The 19,820-nt window shown below is 47.9% G+C and overlaps 1 pseudogene; it reads right to left on the bottom strand.

Moving 5' to 3' along the window:
- Positions 1 to 2,770: 2,770 nt before the first annotated feature.
- Positions 2,771 to 17,982, bottom strand: LOC118642115 (annotated as a pseudogene).
- Positions 17,983 to 19,820: the final 1,838 nt, after the last annotated feature.

Here is a 19,820-nt window from a genome sequence, read left to right as displayed (position 1 = left end):
TGCTTTTGGACATTCAATTCAGTTAGGCTCCAGCTGAATTCAAGATTTCAACTCTTCTAGCACTTACTGAATGCCAGGACATGCCCAGTGGCAGGACTTTTATGTGATTCTAGGGCTCATCAGCCCAAGAATTTGTAAATGGCAGACCAAGCCACGGGTGATGGCTCTCAGAACTTCCTCCGCATGCTCTACTTTGGTCTCCTCATCTTTGTTTTCATCTCCCTGATCTTGGCTGGCTCTGAGCCCCTCTTTGTTTCAGCGACTCCCACTTAATGACCACAGTCAAGCCAGACCCCCAGAGCTCTCTCAGGTCGCACTCACTCCTCGCTCTCTGGCACCGTGTCTGGCCTGCTGGACACAAGGTTTTCCTGGCGGGCAGGGATTGGGCAGACACCACATCTTTAAGGTTAAGTGTCAAACGTTCAGAGATTACTACCGTTAATACAGAGATAGCCTTCCTAGACTTCCTACGAGCTCTGAGGCCCTGTACACAAGCCAGGACTTCAGTCATTAACAAATTAAAACCATAAGTGGCCAAATACATTTAAACTGCAGATTAAAGAAAGCGTGAGCTACGGTCATCCGACCCTTATCTGCGATGTCACTTTCCGTGGTTTCCGTTACACGAGGTCAGCTGCGGTCTGAAATTGTGAAATGGGAAATTCCAGAAGGAAAGACTTTTAAAGTTTTAAATTGTGTGCAGTTCTGAGTAGTGTTATAACATCTCGAGCTGTCCCACTCTGCCCCACTCAGGGTGTGAATCGCCCCTTGTCCGGCGTTGCAACACTATAGACCTTCCCCAGCCACTGGACACTCAGAAGCCGCCTTGGTTACCAGGGCAATTGTCTGGGTATCACAGTGCTCCTGTTCAAGTCACTCTTATTTTACTGAACAGTGACCCCAAAGTGCAAGAGTAGAGTTGCTAGCAAGTTGGAAATGCCAAAGGGAAGCTTTAACATGCTTCCTTTAAGTGAAAAAGTACGTATGTATAAAAGTCATAGTATGTATGGGGTTCAGTACTATCCATGGTTTCAGGCATCCTCTGTGGATAAATGGGGATTACTACACTGCTTTTTGCCAACCAAATTAGCAAAGGATAATCATAATACATAATGCTGGTGAGTAGGGACATTTAAATGTTCTGGTAAGAATAGAAATGGGTACCTGGTTCTCCCCTAACAAAGTCAGGGCCCGGGACAAGAATATAACTGACAGCCCACATAACATGTGTCTACATGTTTAAAAGTTACGGACAAAGCTAACAAACTGTTAAATTAAATATTTTCAATCTCCCTACCTTGACAACGACACCTTCCTGATGACTTCATAATTTATAACTCTTGGACCCTCAGGAGTCCTTTGATAGAAATTGGTGATCTGGGGAGACTGAGCCCCAGTCTCCCGGCATCCCAGGCACTTGTAGCTTGATGTAAAAGTCAGGGATCACGGGTTCCCAGTGGATTATCTCCTTGGCTCCTGGAATCCTTGACCTATAAGAAATGTCATGGCTTGAGAAAGACCAGAATGGCACCCAAGAAAGTGTGAACTCAAGGCAGGGCCCTTTTCACCAAGGTCAGTAGTAATAGGTATAATTTTCCTAGGAAACAGTTGAACAATGTGCCTTGACAATTTAAATGTGACTATCCTTTGACCCAGACATCTAGTCTCTAAGAATTAGAACTCTATACAGAAAACTGAACAAATAAGTGAAATAATAGTTGCATATAAAATATAGTTTGATAATGTTATTTATTATCCTCCAAAAAAGAACACAGCCTAAATGTCTAACAAGTCAATTACTAAATATTTTCTGGTACTACCCAAATATAGCTTGTAATGTTCCATTTCAAAAGAATAAGAAATAATTTAATACATAATGTTACGTAAAAGATATAAGTGATGTGTTTAATACATAAGGGCAAGTGCTTAAAAAGCAAGATGTGAAAGTTTGCATACATTGTAACTTAAACCATAGAAAAATATGAAATGTAACTATTCCAGAAGCTGTTGATGAAGTAGATAGGAATGAGGAAATGGGTTATAGGTCATTTGTTTTCTCTTTATGTTGGCCTTGATTTGGAAAATTTTCTCAATAACAGCTTCTTAATTTTACTCCAAAAGAGTACACATTCTTTTAGATGTTTTGAAATATGGAAAAAAGACACACTGTAAGCTATTGTCATGGATCTAGTTTTTGGTTTCAGAGTGAGATCATAGGTTCTTATTACACTGTTAAAAAGTAAAACCAAAAAACAAGAGAATAAGAAAAGAAAAACCAAGCAGGTGGTGTAGCAGGCAGGGAGAAATGATCGAGGTGTGTCGTGAGCCAGAATTAGAATTACTTCTGTACATCTTAGGTCCACATATAAAAACAAACAGTGAAGCTATGCTAAATGCATTAAAATAAAGATATTACCAGGAATGCGGGGCCAACACGAACAGGAACAATGAATCTTTGCTGAACTGAGGCCGTCTGTTGCAGAATCTGAGCTCTCAAGCTACCCTGTTCCCGAAAGAAATGGCCGTGGCGGCACACAGAACGGGGTTCATACATCGGGTCCTCCTCGCTGGCTGTGTGCCTCTGGACAGGTTAGTGAACCTCGCTGAGCTGCTGTTTCCTCATCAGGAAAGTGGGTCAAAAATAGCATTTACTTTGCAGGGCTTTTGTGCAGCAAAATAAGAAAATGCAAGTGAAGCACTTAGCAGTCCATGTCCATTTTTGTTATGACTGCTGTTCATGTCATCGTCGTCTTTGCCGTCAACATCATCATCATTTGCCATCCCCATTACTGTCACCATGAACATGGACATCGTTGTCATCATCACGATGATCATGGTCACTGTCGTCGATGTTGTCGTCATCATTGTCACCATCAGGTGGAGGTTGCCAGACTGAGGACCTAGGTGCAGGGGGCACACAAGCTGCAGGCACAGCAAGAAGCCACCAGGGTAGAGTTCAGGATTGGTGCAGGCAGCTGCCTCCACGCGTTACCACAGAACCAATTTCCTCAACCTCCGTAAGTCCCAGGGAGGTTCGTGACTTCGATTCTGTGCGGTTTCTGCCCATCCAGAATTGATAGCCCACGGTAAATATCTTCCTGGGGTAGTTAACTCGAAGGCAGCATCTTCCTAAGTTGCGGTTGCTGTGGAAACAGGTGCCCCGTGGGGACCAGAAAAATGCTGTCAGAGACTTGGCTTCTCAACTCCTGAAAAATAATTGTCCATTTTTTCCTGTGCTTATTATTCCCAAGCAACGTGTGTCGAAAGAGCACGTGCCGTGTGGCCCTGCCGTGTGGCCCACCCCCGCTCTGTGGCTATCGGAAGGAGCATGCCTTCTGGCCTGTGTCTGTTCGTGCAGGCGGGGCTGGTGGGCCGGGTTAGACATGGGCTTGACTTTGAGATTTTCTTTACCGAGCCTTGCATTTTCTTGCATCTCCTTAAAAACTCCCTTCGATTTTGGGGGGACTCCTTATAGGAGGACTACCGCCCTTGTTTTAAAAAGGGCCAGTCTCTTTGAGGCTTTGGCCCTCACTCTCAAGGAAGCAGCTCAAGCAGGAAACAGGAGCCCACAGAAAAGCTCTGTCCCTCGAGGGCCGTCTTCCCAGGCCCAGGGCTCCTGTCTGGATGCCCACTGCTGCTTCCGCGCTTCCTCGGAGAGGGGGTCGCCTCCCCGGGAATCCACCGGTGTGTGAGTATGTTTCTGTGTGGACACAAGTACATTTTGTTTTCCTTAGAGCAACCGAGAGAAGCTGAAATGCGAAAACTAAACAAAGAACTGAACCAAGTAGCGAGAAAGAGCAGAAGGGAAACCAACCTAACGGCAGGGGCGGAGACACGGTGCAGAGCCCCGGCCAGGACAGGCGGCTGCGCTGTCTCCTTCCAGAGCCCCGGTCCCCGCAGGCTCCTTCCCGGCCAGCGCTCCGAGGGCTGGGCCTCCTCCCTCTCTGAACATGCGGGTTACCGGGCGCCCCTGGGAGCAAAGGCTGAGGAGAAAGGTTCTAACTGCTCCCCCATACCTCAGAGAGCAAAACAGTCTAGAATAGGGCGGGACATGGAGAAAAAAGATCGTGTCCAAGCCATCTGGACCCCGGCTCCCTGTCTCCCTCTTTTCTATAGAAGGGGACTTGCTTTGTGGTGAGTCAAGATGAAGGAAGAGACATTTGACTGTCAAGATCCTCCTCCTCTGCCTTGAAGTTAGCCTCATGTCCTCCCTCCTTCCTTCTCCTTTCTGTCTTCCTTGTTCTGACAATAATACTGTTTCAACCATGTGCAAAGTGTGTTGGCACGAGGCACTGATTGAAAAATGTCTTTTTAATGATGATCCCAAACATAGTTTTTGTTTCTGAAATTCTTAGGCTAAATAACTCCATGTCGCAAATAATAAAACCTCTTGAAAACGTCTCTCTCCCTTTCCTGAGCACGCAGCCTTCTGCCGCTCTGGGCGCGTACGTCCGCGGTCTGCGTGTCTACGCGTGTTGGGGTTTGGTCAGACACATGTGCCAGTTGTGGGTGCATGTGCGTGCCTGAGTTTGACCGCCCGCTCTTTATCCATGTTTGTCTTATGGCCACTCACCCAGATGCTTTCTGGAGGTTGACTTTCCAAGCTTTCAGCAGCTCAGAATCCGCCCATCCTCAATCCCCCCACAACCTGCGCCATCACCCCGCAGGGCAGGTTACACAGCTCCTAGGTGGCGAGGAAAAGGAGCTGACCGGATGCCTTAGGAAGGTGCAGCTCAGCTGCTGCTCATAATTCAGGTTCCAGAACAGGCCGTGCGCCGTGGGGAGCCCTGCGTCCCCCAGGGAACGGGAGGGAGGCGGCAGGTGGCATCTCTGCTTCTCCGCTGAAACTTCCCAACTAGGCCCACTTCGCCCCAGCTCCTGTCCCCGCTCTCTGTCCTGGGGACTGTGTGTGTGTTACACACAGCTTTCTGCCCGCGCTTCCTTCCCAAGACGGCCGACTCGCAGTGAAGCAACTGTCTGAAAACTGTCCCCAGAGGCCCAAAGAGTGTCCTTCTCCAGCATCTCCAGCTCAGGCTGCCCGACCGCAGGGGCGAAGACCCCAACGGGTCGTGAGAACCATGTGCCTTCCTTCCCAAAATCTCCAAATACCTTTCAGACAACTCAATCTTATTGTCGTACACGGGGAAACGGAGGACTAAACAGATTGTCTCCTTCCTCAGAGACGCATGGCTGATGACTGGAAGAATCCAGCCCACCGCCTTTGCTCATTTTCAACCCTTCCAAACGCATGCGATTTAGGACCTGAGAAGAGAGGCTGACACAAAATTATGGAGCTCATTGTTTTCTTAGCACTTCTCTGTCCTCGACGTCCCTTTGGAGCCCAGCAGCTCAGCATCCCCTTCCCAAGGGTGTGCAGGTCCCAAGACTCCAAGGGCCCTGCCCTCCTGCAGTTCCAGCGGAGGGTCATTCGAGTATGTGGAGGCCGGGCTCCCTGCCCCTGCCCCCGCATTTGCTCCTACCTTAGCTTGATTCCTCCACCTTAGCGTGGGTGCATGTTTACAGGGACACATATAATGTCTCCCGTGGCTCAGACCCCGTAGAAGACCACACAGACGTGGCCTCTGTCCCCATGAGCCTTCGGCAGCTCCTGGGCGGATACTGGTGGCACCTCCGTCTGCACACCGGGAGAGCCGGAGAGAAGGAGGAATCCTTTTCTCTACTGTAAACCAAGGGGCTTAATTACTACTTCATTCACAGAAAAGGGGCAAGCTGGAAGGCCAGCAAGTTCCTAAAACTAGAAAGAGCATTTCTGATTATGAAAAAGATCTCATTTGGGATGTGGAGGACCCATTACAAGGTTGATAGAATTTTTTTTTTAATCCTTACCCGAGGATATTTTTCCATTTATCTTCAGATAGAGTGGGAGGTAGAGAGAAAGAGAGAGAGGAAGAGAGAGAGAGAGAGACATTGATGTGAGAGAGACACATCAACTAGTTGCCACCCACACGACCCAACCAGGGCCAGGGACCAAACTGCAACCGAGGTACGTCGTGCCCTTGGCCAGAATCGAACCCGTGACTCTTTGGTCTGCAGGCTGATACTCTAACTGCTTAGCCAAACTGGTCAGGGCTGATAGATTTTTTTCCCCCCATAATGAGGTCAAGATGATAAAAACAGTATTAAGTATTGAAAAAATAATAGCTAATATCTATATATATTGAGTCAGCAGCAAGTGTCAAGCTTCATTCTAAACACATTATCTCTGTTAATTTTCTGAGCGAGGAATTATTACTATCCCCTTACATAGATGAGAAAACCTACACGCAGAAATGTTATAAAGTTTTCCCACCATTTATTAAGCACCAAGTATTTATCTTGGGACTTCAAACTATCACAGTCCCTTTCTGCAAATCTGAAAAGTATTCAGCTTTCTGTGAAGAAAGGGAGGTTTAGGAGATTAAGTGCATTGCTCGGGGCACACGGCCCGGGGGGTAAGGCAGGAGTGGGGTCAAGGCTGGTCCTCACTTCTCCCTCTGTGTCCCCTGTGCGCCGGGAGTGCCCACCCACAGGACACCTGTGCTCACGCTAGGTCTGTGCAGTGCCCAGCCTAGTGCTGACCCACAGTAGACATTCCATAAACACATCCTCGTCCTTTTTATTCAGCTATTCTAAATTAAATATTGAGACTAAATCCTATTATCCACACTTCTAGGAGTAACTGCATGGGTAACTCATAGGAGTGAATAATTACCTGCTCGTGGATGCTTTGGTTTAAAAATGCATTTATTTATTTGTGTTTGAATATGGGTTTGCTATTTATGGGATTCGTGTCACTTCTCACAAAATAATGAAGATACGGTGTGATGGTCTGACTCGGGAGAACTTGGGAGTAAACAAACCTTTCCCTGCCCAGGGTCCTGCTATTGTCAGCTCCCCGTGGAGGTAAAGGTGTCACCTCATATACTGAAGTCACAGACTGGCCATCAGGGCTGTCTGCCTTGTGAATGGCTTTTGTTTGACTCACCCACAGCGTGGACCTGCAGAGTGATCGTCCTTCCTCCCTCCCTCCCTCCCTCCCTCCCTCCCTCCCTCCCTCCCTCCCTCCCTCCCTCCCTCCCTTCCTTCCTTCCTTCCTTCCTTCCTTCCTTCCTTCCTTCCTTCCTTCCTTCCTTCCAAATGTATTATCCTTGTCAACATTCAAAATGAGGAGATTTTGCCTGGATTTCTGGCTTCTCCTGAAAAATGATACCTGGCAACACAGTCCCATATTTGCACTTGGCAATTAGCTACAGCTAATTAACCAAAGGCTCCTCTTCCAGACGAGGCCTGTGCTCTCCACGTGATCTGAGTCTTCACCACCCTCTGTCGCCTCCCTGACACCAAGGCTGAGTGTCAGTTGCCACCAGCTCTCACACTTACACAGTGTCTTCCTGACGCCCCAGCCCGTCCCCTCCATTCCTGTCACAGATCTAGCAGCTGAAGCCATTTGCGTTCACGGGCCCCATCTTGGGCGATGCCAGCCCCCTAAGGCGAGTGGAAAACACGTACAATGTCACTTCAGCGCAGCCCTTGCTCCACCTCCCTCGTGTCTGCTCTCCGACAGGGCACCATGAACGCAGGACGGGATGGAGTGGCTCTGCCTCTAGTGTCAAGCCCATGGAACTTTCTAGCTTTTCTTAAATAACCCAGAAATGGAGAGGTATTAATCTTGTAAATTAACTGCCAAGAAGCCCAACCCTTTCATTTCAAACTTCCAACTCAAAAGACACCCTGCCTATTAAACCACTTAGGAGTGAGTGGGTCATCCCCTCCCAAATACTTTGTTTTAGCCTGAGCAGCCCTGCTTTTTCCGCTCTGGTGTGCCTGCCACCTGATTGCCCCTTTCTGTGATCAAAGTCACAACTGATGTTTTGTTCGAGATGAGGCTGCCGAGATCTTGAGAGAGCTCTGTTTCGCCGAAATGGCCACAAATCAGCAGATTTGGTCGTAAACTGTGTCAAGACATTGATACATTTCTGCCCAAATTTGGGCAGAAATTAGCTCTTTTGGTGGATGTCGTGGGAGGTTGAATTAGTCTTCAACTCTTCATTCTCAGAGAACACCTCCTCTATGACCTTGAGTTCCTCCACTAGAGTCTGCAGAGTGCATACCTCTACCCATCTTTGAACTTGACCAAGCAATGTGCTTTGATCATTGGAACACGGGTGATGAGCGACATTGTGCCAGTTCCTAGCTCAGGGTTGATGATGTTGGCGAATTCCCACCAGCCCTACTGAGTGTCTGCCCTTTGTAATAAGAAAAGTATGCCCCAGGCAGCTTTTGCTCCTTAAACTTGCATCTTGGAATGAAAACACGGGGAATAGACCTGGATCCAACTGAGTCCAGCTGAGCCCAGCTAAGATTGGCCAAACCACAGCCAAACTTCAACCCACGCTAGAAACAAGTATTTGTGGCCACAAGCCCCTGAGATTTGGTTGTCATACAATGTTTTCACAGGAAAAACACGCACACCATAAACAAAAATCCCACACAAACAAAAAAAACAACAACACATGACTAATAGAGTGAGTAAATGAGAAAGAATAGATGACTTGTTCTAGTTCCCCAGTTATCGGGGATGTTTGATTATGCTGTAGAATATGTCACCACAGTTTTTCCTGTTTACTTGGCAAAGTCACTTTTACTAAGATTTCTTTGTTTTGTTTAGTTTTGCCATTTCCAGGATGTTTCTGTGATGCTGGAGGCTTCATTGTACCACTCCACTAGGCTGACACTGACCCACAACTTCTGTGATGGGTGAAGATACCTAACTGAAGTGCATCATTTAAGGGGAACCACACGTTCACCAGCTATCGTTAGTGAAGAAAAGAGCACATGGAAGAGGCCTTTTGTAATCTCTCAAGAGCTAAGATAAGCACCTTGTTTTTCTCACTAAAAAACCCTGGGAGTTTCAATCTACTTAACTCCACCGGCTTCCACTTTTCAGTCTACCAAACTAATCGGCTTCTGTTATCTGGGTTCTGTGGGCAGCTTGGAGAACTAGTCCCTTTGGTCCTCTTATCTGCTCATTTACAGTCATCTTGTCGGGGTCACAGATAAGTACCCAACTCATTAGGCGCTGACCCCTACTGGAGTAATCATCATAAACCACCATGAGCTCTTCCCAGTCCAATTGATGTGTAAACTATTTAAGGACAAGATCAAATGAACAGGAAAGACTTCCTGGTTCCCTTTAATTGCTTCTCAGGTGGCCTCTCATTTACCAGGCTCTGCTACAAGTAAGAACCAGAGCTACCCTAGTGAAACTAATATAAAAGACCCAAGTACCTCGGGGAATACAACACGATTCAACAGATCCCAGGGAACTGCATTGCCAGATTGAAGGGAAGACTGTTTCAGTCTACTTGGTGTGCGGCTGATGGTCCTTCTCTGCATATCTGTAGTTTACAACTGCATTCCCTTTGGGTTTGATGAGCAGAGTATGTTGCCCACAGATGCCTTGCTCTTCACACAACAAAACAATGGCGGCGACTTGCAACCTCATGTTGTTTCTGTTGGGATGTTTTCATGGCCATGCAGGGTAAGGGTATCAAGAGAAAGGTGGTTACAAGTTGTAATAAAAATACAGTGGGGTAGATGAAACAAAATTGGCAGAATGTGATGGTTGCTGAGGCAACACGGTGCTTCACGGTACTGTTTTCTCTACTTTTGTGTGTGTTTGAAACTTTTCAAAATAGAAATGAAAGAGGTTTAAGTCTGCAGTCCTTATCAGCTCAGATCTGAACCCAAATCTTGTTTCAGGACTTGCTTTGTGTGTCTACTGAATATTTTTCTCAGGTGAAGGAATGGCTGTCAGGAGACCTGTTTCACAAAGCACATCGGATGCTGATGTTCTTGGTTTGTCAAGAGGCAGAAACAGCTGCTCTGGAGTTTCGAGGGCTGTCAGTTATGTTCAGGCTTCTTCATTGTCGTCTTGATACTCTTCCCCTCGTGCCTTGGTGTGGAGGGACTCCCACCGGGTGGTGCTCCGGGTTGTGCAGGACGACGGCTCTGAGACGCAGCGAAGCACGTCGGCCCTTACCTGCCCAGGCTCTGCCACGGCGATGTTTCTGGGGCTCAGAACCTGAACCCCAGCCTGCCCCAGATCGTGACCCGCCCAGACAGGAGCAGGTTTTAGCTTAGGAGAGAGCCTGCAGCCCTTGTCAATGCATCTAGTGTAACACAGTTGGGGAGGGGGAGCCCCGTGTAACTCTGTGCCCACCCCGCTGTAGCTCTTCTGTAGCCCTCACCGTGTTTTCCCGGATTATGTAAACTGGCTTTTAGATGGGGTCTGACTGAGAAGGGACTGTGGTTTCATTCCCAGCCATCTTTATGGGGCCCTGATACCCTATTTGCTTATTGCCACCTCTCTCTCCAAAGACAAGGATTTAGAGTCCAGATGCCCAAACAGGGAGCAGAGCTCTTCAGTCTTCCTCTTGTCCTACCCCCTGAACGGGAACTCCTCGGCTTAGGTAGGAATTGCTGCATTTCTGTGAAAAGCGTACTTTGGATTTTACACACATCTGAAGGAGTCAGACCCACAGTGAATGCTCGTCACCCTGGCCTCACTGGTGCCTGGCTCCCGGATGCCGCAGTCCTCACTCCCAAGGGCACAGCTGGGGCACAGCTGGGAGCAGGCTGCGCTTTTCCACGGGAGCTGTAAGGAAAGCACAGATGGAACACACTTAAGATTCAAAAACAGAAGAGTGACACCTTCGAAGTCCACATTTTTGACCCTACAATGACTGGTTTTATTACTTGGCTATTTTAGGTACTGGTGGATTTGGTTTGAATGCCCCCGTCTGGGGGGCACATCGGGACGGAAGACATCTAGCTTGATGACATGGGCTTTTCTGGGCGGCTTGGAGGCAGCGAAGCAGTCTGCACGTTGGGAAAAGCAAGAGCTTTGAATCTGGGCAGACAAGGATCCAGACTTTCAGTCTGACATTTCCTGGCTGTGTGGGCATAGAGCTGATGCCCTCTCTGGGCCGCAGTTTGCTTTGTTGTTGTTGTTGTTAATCTTAAAAATAAAAATACTAACACCTACTTGGCAGGGCTGCCGTGAGGAGTTATATGTAAAATATGTATCTATTGAGTGGTGGCTGCTATTCCTCGTTCACTCTCTCCGGTCCAGAGAGGTCCTAGGTGTCCAGATTAAATAGGCGATGCAACGGGTATGCAAACATCCACGAGCTCACACTGTCCAGAGGCCATCAACATGGAAGAAAGAGTCCAGAGCCACGGGTCTCGCTCCCGTCCATCATGGAGTGTGTCAGGGGCTATTTCTCTGTGAGAACAGAGCCATGGGTAGGTTTCAGGAGGGTGATCCCGAGAATGCCATGTGCAGAGCATGTGCCTACGTACGTTTTTCTGGGAAGAGAGTGCATAGCTCTAATCAGGTACTCAAATGAGTCTATTTCCATTCATTCATTCATTCATTCATTCAGCAAATACCGTTTGAGTGTTTATTATCATTTATGTGTCAAAAGAACAGCAGTGAATAAAACAAACAAACCCCAACCCCCCTGCCTTTATGGAGTTCGATTTCCAATAAATCTGAAACTTCCCAAGAAGCCCTGATTGAAGCAATCCAAGAAGCGTGGAATGGTGTTTAAATCTTCCAGTAGCTCTCTTTGGGTTGCATTGAGTTATAGACTCCAAACATCTGTCCTACAGGGTCAGATATGTTTTTGCAATCATATATATTTGACACTGGGGACACCCAGGAAGAGAATCAATGACATTTTACTGATTAGATTCAAAGCCAGCAACTTTCCTCTGATTTTCCCACTGTGGAACTACAGGAATAAAAAGGATCTACTATATAATGTGGTAAAGTAAAAAACAACAACAACAAAAAGCAACCAATAAAACAAACAATAAACCCTGGTATTTTGGCATCAGAGGGACCTGTGTTCACATCTTCAGCTACCTGTCTGTGAACGACAGGACAGGGTTCACAGACTCTTTGAGAAGCAGCATTACTTTGAATCAGAGATGCTCATCTCGCAGGGTTGTCGTGAGTATTGTTATGACTGGCATTCGGTACACCCTAGTTCTCTGTGTCTACGACAAGAATCCCTGTGAATTTGGGATGTGGACCTGCAAACATAAAACACAATACCCACACATGCACACATCACACATGCTCATGTACATTTTTTATGCTGACAAAAACCTGCTACATTTTAATTTTTTTCCAAGGGATTTACACAACAAATAAGCTACAATAAAACCACACACACACACACCTCTCAACTGATTACCTTCTTTAATTTAATAATGGGTATTTTTTAAAAACAAAACAAAAGAGCTTTAATGTCAGCATAAAATGTTTTTTTAAATGAAACATGATGCTTAACACTAATATATTAAAAACTCAACATAAACATATATAAATATAAAATAACACATTACTATGTATAGAATAATACAGAACCATATAAACTTACAGAGTTAAAAACTCAACATAGTTTCTTTATTTCCTCACTCTGCTTGTGAGAGTGTTATAATCCACTTGCTTCATCTTGTGATTTTCGCAGTCCTGCACGCTGGGCAAGACAAGGACTTTAGCTGCGTTTTTGAGGCAGAACCGGGACTGCGAGGGGAGAAGAGGCTCCAGGTCCCCTCTCTCTTTCCAGCTTTGCCTGTGGGTCCTATAAAACAGGGACCTGCAGTCATTGGTTCAGACACTAGTCCTGTCCTTCTTTTGGGTCAGTAGGAGGGAGGCCTCAGCTTGATGGAGGGTAGAACTTGGTTGACAAGCTGCCCCCCGTCTACAGGAGCCTGGTAGCAGAAGCTGGTCGGCCAGCCGCCTGAGAATACCTGCCCCCCTTCCCAACAGCACCTTCAAAGATTCCAGGCTCACACTCTGCCAGCTCTTCCTTTATTTCTGGATAAAGATTACCAATCTCCTCGTGTGGTGAGAGCTTTAAAGAAGGTACAATGTGCATATGCAGTTCCTGACATCGTTCTCCCAAGGACACTGTCCACGGTCGTGCACATTTGTTGTGCAGGTTGTACCTCGGCAAGGGTGCCAGTCCAGGGGCGGCTGGGGATGGAAATCAGCCGGTGCTCAGATCCTGAGCCCTGTGCCCTCACAGGGGCTGCAGCCAGAGAGGACGCAGCGCCTCCTAGTAATGTAGTCGCTCAGACTAGACATCGTCTCCTAAGTCTTAGAAAGTCTCCGAATGCCTTAGGTAGTCCCTGCCTTCTTTCCACCCCCAACTCTTGGTCATTTCCCCTTCAGTGAACACAGGTCATAAAATTGATTACACCGACCACTCACAATGCTCCGTGGTTGCTCGGCCCCCACCGACTGGACGGTGACTGCTTCTAGGCAAATGAGAGGAGGAAGATTTCTTGTTACCTCCAGGGCCTTGACAAGGATGGGTTCTGTCTCTAAATGAAATACCCTTTAAATTGGCCTGAAATTGCATCACTTGTCTCAGTTAAGTGAAATCCTATGGACTATAAATCTGACTTGAAAGAGCTCACTTTAATTTGACTAAGACGTTACAAAGAGTTTACCAAACTTTAAAGCATCTGTCTATGGAAAATCAATTATGGCCCCAATCCATCTCACGGATGATGAGAGCGCTCTCATTTTTGGATGGTGTTAGGTGCAGAGGCACACGCGTGCTCATGCACACAGGCACACACACACGCACACACACACACACATTTGGGGTGCAGTGGCTGGAGTCTCATGTTGCAGGAACTCAGTGTGGGTTAAGTATGGCTTATTGACTAACGCTAAGCAAGTTTTCAATTACAGTACTTTGAGCATGTTTGGCTCAATGCTTCCAGAATGCTGGGTCCTGACACTCCAGCCATGACCTGGTTTCAGCTTGTTACTTACAGTTAGTGAAAAAAAAAAAGAGAGACAGAAAATTGCTCTCCATTCCAGGTCCCTCAGCTTCCATTAGCCTCCAGTGACAAGGGTAGAAGGCCACCCAACTGGATGAAATAAATGTCTGGTCCCAAGCAAATTAGCAACTCACCAAAAGCTCAATGTGCTAAAAAAAAAAAAAAAAAAAAATGCAAGTCTCTTTATACAGTGAGTTGCCAACGCTGTGTCCAGCTGGCACCTAATTATGATCACTGAGAGGTTCAAAACATGAACCAAATGCAAATAGATGAGGAAACTCTCAGAAGACTGTGCCACTCTAGCAGGTAAATACTGAACTACTGCTTCTAAGGTGACCGGCAAAGGGCAGGCCCTGGAAAGGGCAACCATTGGGAACTTGGAGCCCTATCAGGGACAGGTGGGGCTGTCTACAGACAGTGAAGTGGTAGGGGGTGCTCTGCATGGGACCCCACACCAATATGAGAAATTAGTTGCATGGAGGGGAGTCTGGTCATGGCAGAAGTAGTAGTAATGACAGTGATAATAAATAACAATAATGACTGACGTTTATCAACACCTACTATGTGTCAGGAGTGTTCTAAGCACTTCATATATATTATCTCATTTAATTTTCACACAACAAATCCTTTGAGGTAGGCATCATTATTGTCCCTGCGTTAGGGACACATAGCTATGTAACTAATGAAGCTGGAGTTCGGACTGAGGCTTGTTTTCTTCATTAGTCTACATGATGGCCTTCGAAGACATCAATGAAAAATGAAAGCAATATGCAGAGGTTGGGAGGCTGAGAAGGATTCATAACCTCTGTGTCGGGAAGCACCAGGTCCTCCCCTTCTCCCCGCTGCTCAGATACTGCAGACCTGAGGAGTTGGGGAGGGAAGGGTGCAAAAAAGTTAGCAAGGAGCCCCGCTCTCCTCTCCTTCCTCAAGTTGGAACACCTTCAGGAAATCTCTACTGAGGTCCTCAGATTAAAGAGGAGGCTCGTGTGGACCTCTTCTGGTGGCTGGTAGTGTCTTCTGTCTAGAAGACTTCTTTTCCTCCAGAGACCTAAGGTGCCAGGCAGAATAGGTCTGGGAGGGAACAAGAAGTGGGCTGGCTGCTAAGAGGTCTTCTGGGCTTTGGGTTTTTGTTTTTTCTTTATTGAATTTAGAGAGAGAGAAAGTGAGAGGTAGGGAGAGATGGAAACATCAATGAGAGAGAACATCCATTGGCTGTCTCCTGCATGCTCCCCACTGGGGATTTGGCCCACAACCTGGGCATGTGCCCTGACCAGGAATCAAACTGGCGACCTCTTGGTGCATGGGTTGATGCTCAACCAGTGAGCCACACTGGCCAGGTGGGCTGTGGATTTTAACTCAGAGAAGTAAAGAGGCCCTTCAGGCTTCCTCCAAAGTCAACCAAGAAGAAGGAGCACGTGGACACACAGAGAATGAACTCGGGAGAGAGCCCATAGGGTGTAGAAGTCAGCAGAGAGGCTGGCCCAAAGAGGTGACATCACAGCAAGGTAGTGCCTTTCCGAGCCTTGGACTGTAGGGGAGGTGCTGATGGAGCGTGGGGAGCTCCTTGCACTGCATTTGTCTAAGTCAGCAAGCTGTGGTGAATTATGACAACTTTTCAAACGTTGGGGCTCTTTACACTGTTTGTAGGACAAGTCTCATAGACACAGGGCTGCCCTTGTCATTTAAGTGTGTATGAACGTGAAGCTTCTGTCCATCTCTCAAGAGGCTCTGGAATAAGAGACACTCATTTAGCTCGGCCGGTGTGGCTCAGTGGATTGAGTGTCGGTCCATGGACTGAGAGGTCTGGGTTTGATCCCAGTCAGGGTATATGACCAAGTTTAGGGCTCATTCCCCAGTAGGGAGCATGCAGGGGGTAGCTGATCAATATTTCTCTCTCACATTGATTGTTTTTATTTCTATCTCCCTAAAATTTTTTTTTTAAATAATAAAAAAAAAAGAGACACTCATTTATTAAATCCTAGGTGTCGTCAGGAACTGTGTATATTTTTTTCCTGAAAACAACTCCATTTTTATTTCAAAAGGTGGTGGTTATGGGTCATGAAGTACAGTGACATGGAGGAAGGACAAAAATAGGAACATGTGGAAGGCAGATTGTCTTGGTTGATTTCATACTCAAAGTTTCAAATCTTTCCAACTTAAATTATTTTTTTTGCACCAAAAAGGAATCACTCTTTTTCACTCCTCTCTTCTCACCTTTGGCTAAAGCCTTTTGTGCTGCAGCCATTTTGTTGTTTTTCTTTTCGGTCTTCAAATCGTTAGTGTTAAACTTAGTATAATACAATCTTCTTTTGCTTCTGTGGGCTTATCTGATCATTTTACTTTCTTTGATGGAGGGTTTGGCAAAGAAGCTAAAGGTTCTGGAAGCTTTAAATATTTAGATGAACCCTCACTTAATTCTTTGGGGACATAATCAGATACTAGACCATGGGCACAATGAGTGTAATCCTCTTCGTCGGTGGACAGGTGATGATGGAGGAAGGTGCAGCTGACGGAACCTGGGCCCCGACATTGATCTTCTTCATTATCCACACTGCAATACATCTGATTACACTTTTTTCCCAGCCACTGTAGTGTCTTCCTTTTGCTGTCCACGTAGGATTTCTATTCACCTATTTCTTTTCCCTCCGTCACATCTCAAAGTAACTTCTCACATTCAGGAAGTTTCAGCAGCAAGATGCAGGTTGGAAAGGTGTCATCCGCCACCACTGGATACAGAGGCTGAAACTTCCCCGAGGTGTCTGCGTTTACAAGGAGGTGGAGGAGCAGCAGTAGAGAGCCCGTGGGCGTGGCCACGTGGAGAAGACCTCCAGCTTGAACAGATCGGGTTACAAGCCAAGAATGGTGTTTTCCCTTGAACACGTGACTTCACACAGCTGCTGCAGACATATACTGAACAGTAAAGACCTCCCTCCCTTGAACACGAGTTAATCCATTTTACAAACCGAAGCCCGCTGTTCACCTTTTTTGAAGCCAGGAAGGTGTTGGCTGTCCGTCCTGCTCACTAGGCCCCTCGCCTTCTCCCGGCAGCCCGGCAGCCTCCAGCCTCAGCCTTCGGAGCAGGGGCCTGGCTGGAGCCTGGATAATGGTGGGAGAAGGGGACCTGGCTAAACGGGAGCTTCTGCAGATGGCAAGAGCAGAGCATTAGAAGCCAAACTGGAGGGTATCCCGCCTAGGGTGGACCTCACAACCCCCAAGTGTGGTCTTTCCGAACTGAATCTTAGAACAGGTGCTACCGCAGGTTCTGATTTAACTGGGCCAGTCCAGTTGGTGGGTCCTCAAGGAGAGGCGGGGGAGGGCAGAGGGGGAAACCCCCTCAAGTCCAGACCAGATGAGTCAGCAGTTCCCAGGGACTGGATGGAGCAGGGGGGTTGCTTTGGAAAGTAACAAAGGTAGATTCAGAATGAGTTCCATGCCTCAAATCCTGATCGACAAGTCCTGTTGACAACAGCAAGGAGAAAATGCATAGCCAGAAATAGGAGAAAAAGCCAAAATCAGATGTAGGGTGCGCACAGAAGGAAGCAAATCTAAGACAATAACGGGAACATCTGGCCTAGAAGGCCCAGTGGCTCGAAGGATAACCAGACACTTCACACGGGTCTCTTCCCCTGGGGTCACGGCCTCGCCCCTTCCTTCCCTGGCTCAACAGAGCATTCTTAATCCTACAGAGGAGCCGACGAAAAAGTCTGGAAGTAAACACTACAGTTATCACTCATTTCAAAGAAGCAGCTGGGAAACCAGAGGGCTGAGGGGAGCGTGGCGTGCTGGGGATGTGCCAGAGGGCTGAGGGGAGCGTGGCGTGCTGGGAATGTCCCTGTCGCCCGTCCCCAGCTCTGTCCTCCCGGCACCATCAGGCAGCAGGACTCGGGCTGCACAACGGAGTCCACAAACGAGAAAGGATCTGTTTGAGAGGAGTCACGTTCAGGCTCTCTCCATTTAGTTCAGACTCCTGCATCCCCACAATTCCTCAGGCCCTCCATGTCCCTCCCTAAGAGGGGCCTCCCACCCCGCAGCACTCTGGGAAGATCAAGGGGTGCCCCTGGGGAGAGGGCAGTCCTCACCCAGGCCGCTCGGGGCCTTTGCCTGGCACTGCATCGCGTCTGCAGCATTAGAAGAGAAGGCTTTTAATGGCATGAAAATGTCTTTAATCACAGGAGCTAAGCTGTGTACAGTGCAGGTTCAAGGTGATGCTCTTGTTCTGCATCTGCATTTTCATCTCACTTAGATTAATTCATATTTTAATTGCTTCTCTCCCTGATTGAAGTGCCAGAAAGGAGCATTTTCATTCCTTTGATCTCGCGTTCTCTCGAGCATGGCCAAGGTCAGGCGCAGGCCCAGGAGCCTCGTGGGAGGATTTCCAGCAGGAGCACCAGGAGGCAGGCGCCCCCTTGTGAACAGAGGTGCTCACCAGAAGGAGGGAGGCTGGTGGGGACCCCAAGGCAGAGCTGGCCCCACCAGGCCAGAGTTGGAGCACCTTGGCTTTTTAAACCAGGGAGGAGCAGCAGAGAAGACGAGTAAGGGAATCGTGGAAAAGAACCATTTGTTCAACTCAGGGTCCCATAACCTGTGCTTTGGACTCATGCTTCATTCATCTCAGTCCATGATGTTAGTAAGAATGTAGCCCATGACGTCCATCACCTGGTGGGGTCCCCAAGTCTCCGGGCCCTGACTTGTCACCTTGCCCTTTAGCAGGAAAAAAAAAATGTCCCTTTGCAAAGTCTCTGGGGTTCTGAAGGGGTTAATGTCCATGTTTTGTGGCCTCTGCTTGTTCTGATCTGTCCTTGCCCAGGTCTCACCCCAGGGGCGTTCACTTCTCGCTCCCTAGAGAAAGCAAACAGGTAATGCAGTGCTCACTCTCCCCTATGGGTAAATTTGGGGGGTATCAGTGTGAATAGAAGATCCACTGAAGGTTATTCTCACAGCGGACCCTCTGGCAGTGAGTCAGACCCCGCGTTTCAGGGAAGCTCCTGGGCCGTTCCCACCCGCAGGGGCTCCTGGCCAGCCAGCTGCTCTCCTGGTCTGACGAGGGCGTCCCTGTTTGGGCAGACTGTGTCCTGCCTTCCTGTCTCGGGTCTCACTATCAGTCTCCTGGGGCTGCCATAGCACATACCACGGACTGGGCGGCTCACCCAACGGAAACTGATTGTTTCCAGAAGTCCGAGATCAAGCTGTTGGCAGGGTCACGTTCCTGCTGAAACCTGGAGGGGAGACTCCTTCCTTGCTTCTTCCTGGCTTCTGCTGGTGGCTGACAATCCTTGGCTCACTGTCAGGTCGCTTCGACCCCTGCCTCTGTCATCCCGTGGCGCTCTGCGGGGGTCTGCCTGGCTTTCCATGGCCATCTTTGCCCTGGGCGTGCCTGTGTGCCCACGTGCGCTTGTCTTATAAAGACACCAGCCCCTGGATTAGAGCCCAGCCTGATCCAAGATGATTTCTTCTTAGCTTGAGTGGATCTGCAAAGACCCTCCTTCCGAGTAAGGCCACGTTTATAGGAATTGGGGATTAGTGCTGAACACACCTTCCGAGGACACGATATTTTCTCATTTAGGGAAACTTAAAGCGTCTCCTTCCTTACTGGGCTGAGAAGTTGGGTTTTGTAAGTTTTATTTCTAACGCATTGGAGCCATGTGGAATGTGGGATAGAGGAGCAGGGAACAGAAAAGGGGGACGTAGCCTCTCCACTGACATCCAAAGAAGGCAGCAAAGTGTGTTCCCAAAGTAAATCACTTCTCTCCCAAAGATGAATTCTACTCTACCACTCATCTTTTAAAGTAAGTTTATTTCCTGCCCAGCTGGTGTGGCTCAGTGGTTGAGCATCGACCCGTGCACCAAGAGGTCACCAGTTCGATTCCCAGTCAGGGCACATGCCCAGGTTTTGGGCCCGATTCCCAATGGAGGGCATGCAGGAGGCGGCCAATCAATGTTCTCTCTCATTG

This window comes from Molossus molossus, unplaced genomic scaffold, assembly GCF_014108415.1.
Source record: "Molossus molossus isolate mMolMol1 unplaced genomic scaffold, mMolMol1.p scaffold_m16_p_3, whole genome shotgun sequence".
NCBI lineage: Eukaryota > Metazoa > Chordata > Mammalia > Chiroptera > Molossidae > Molossus > Molossus molossus.
The sequence above is the reverse complement of the archived record's forward strand: the minus strand, read 5'-3'. Positions and strand labels throughout refer to the sequence as shown.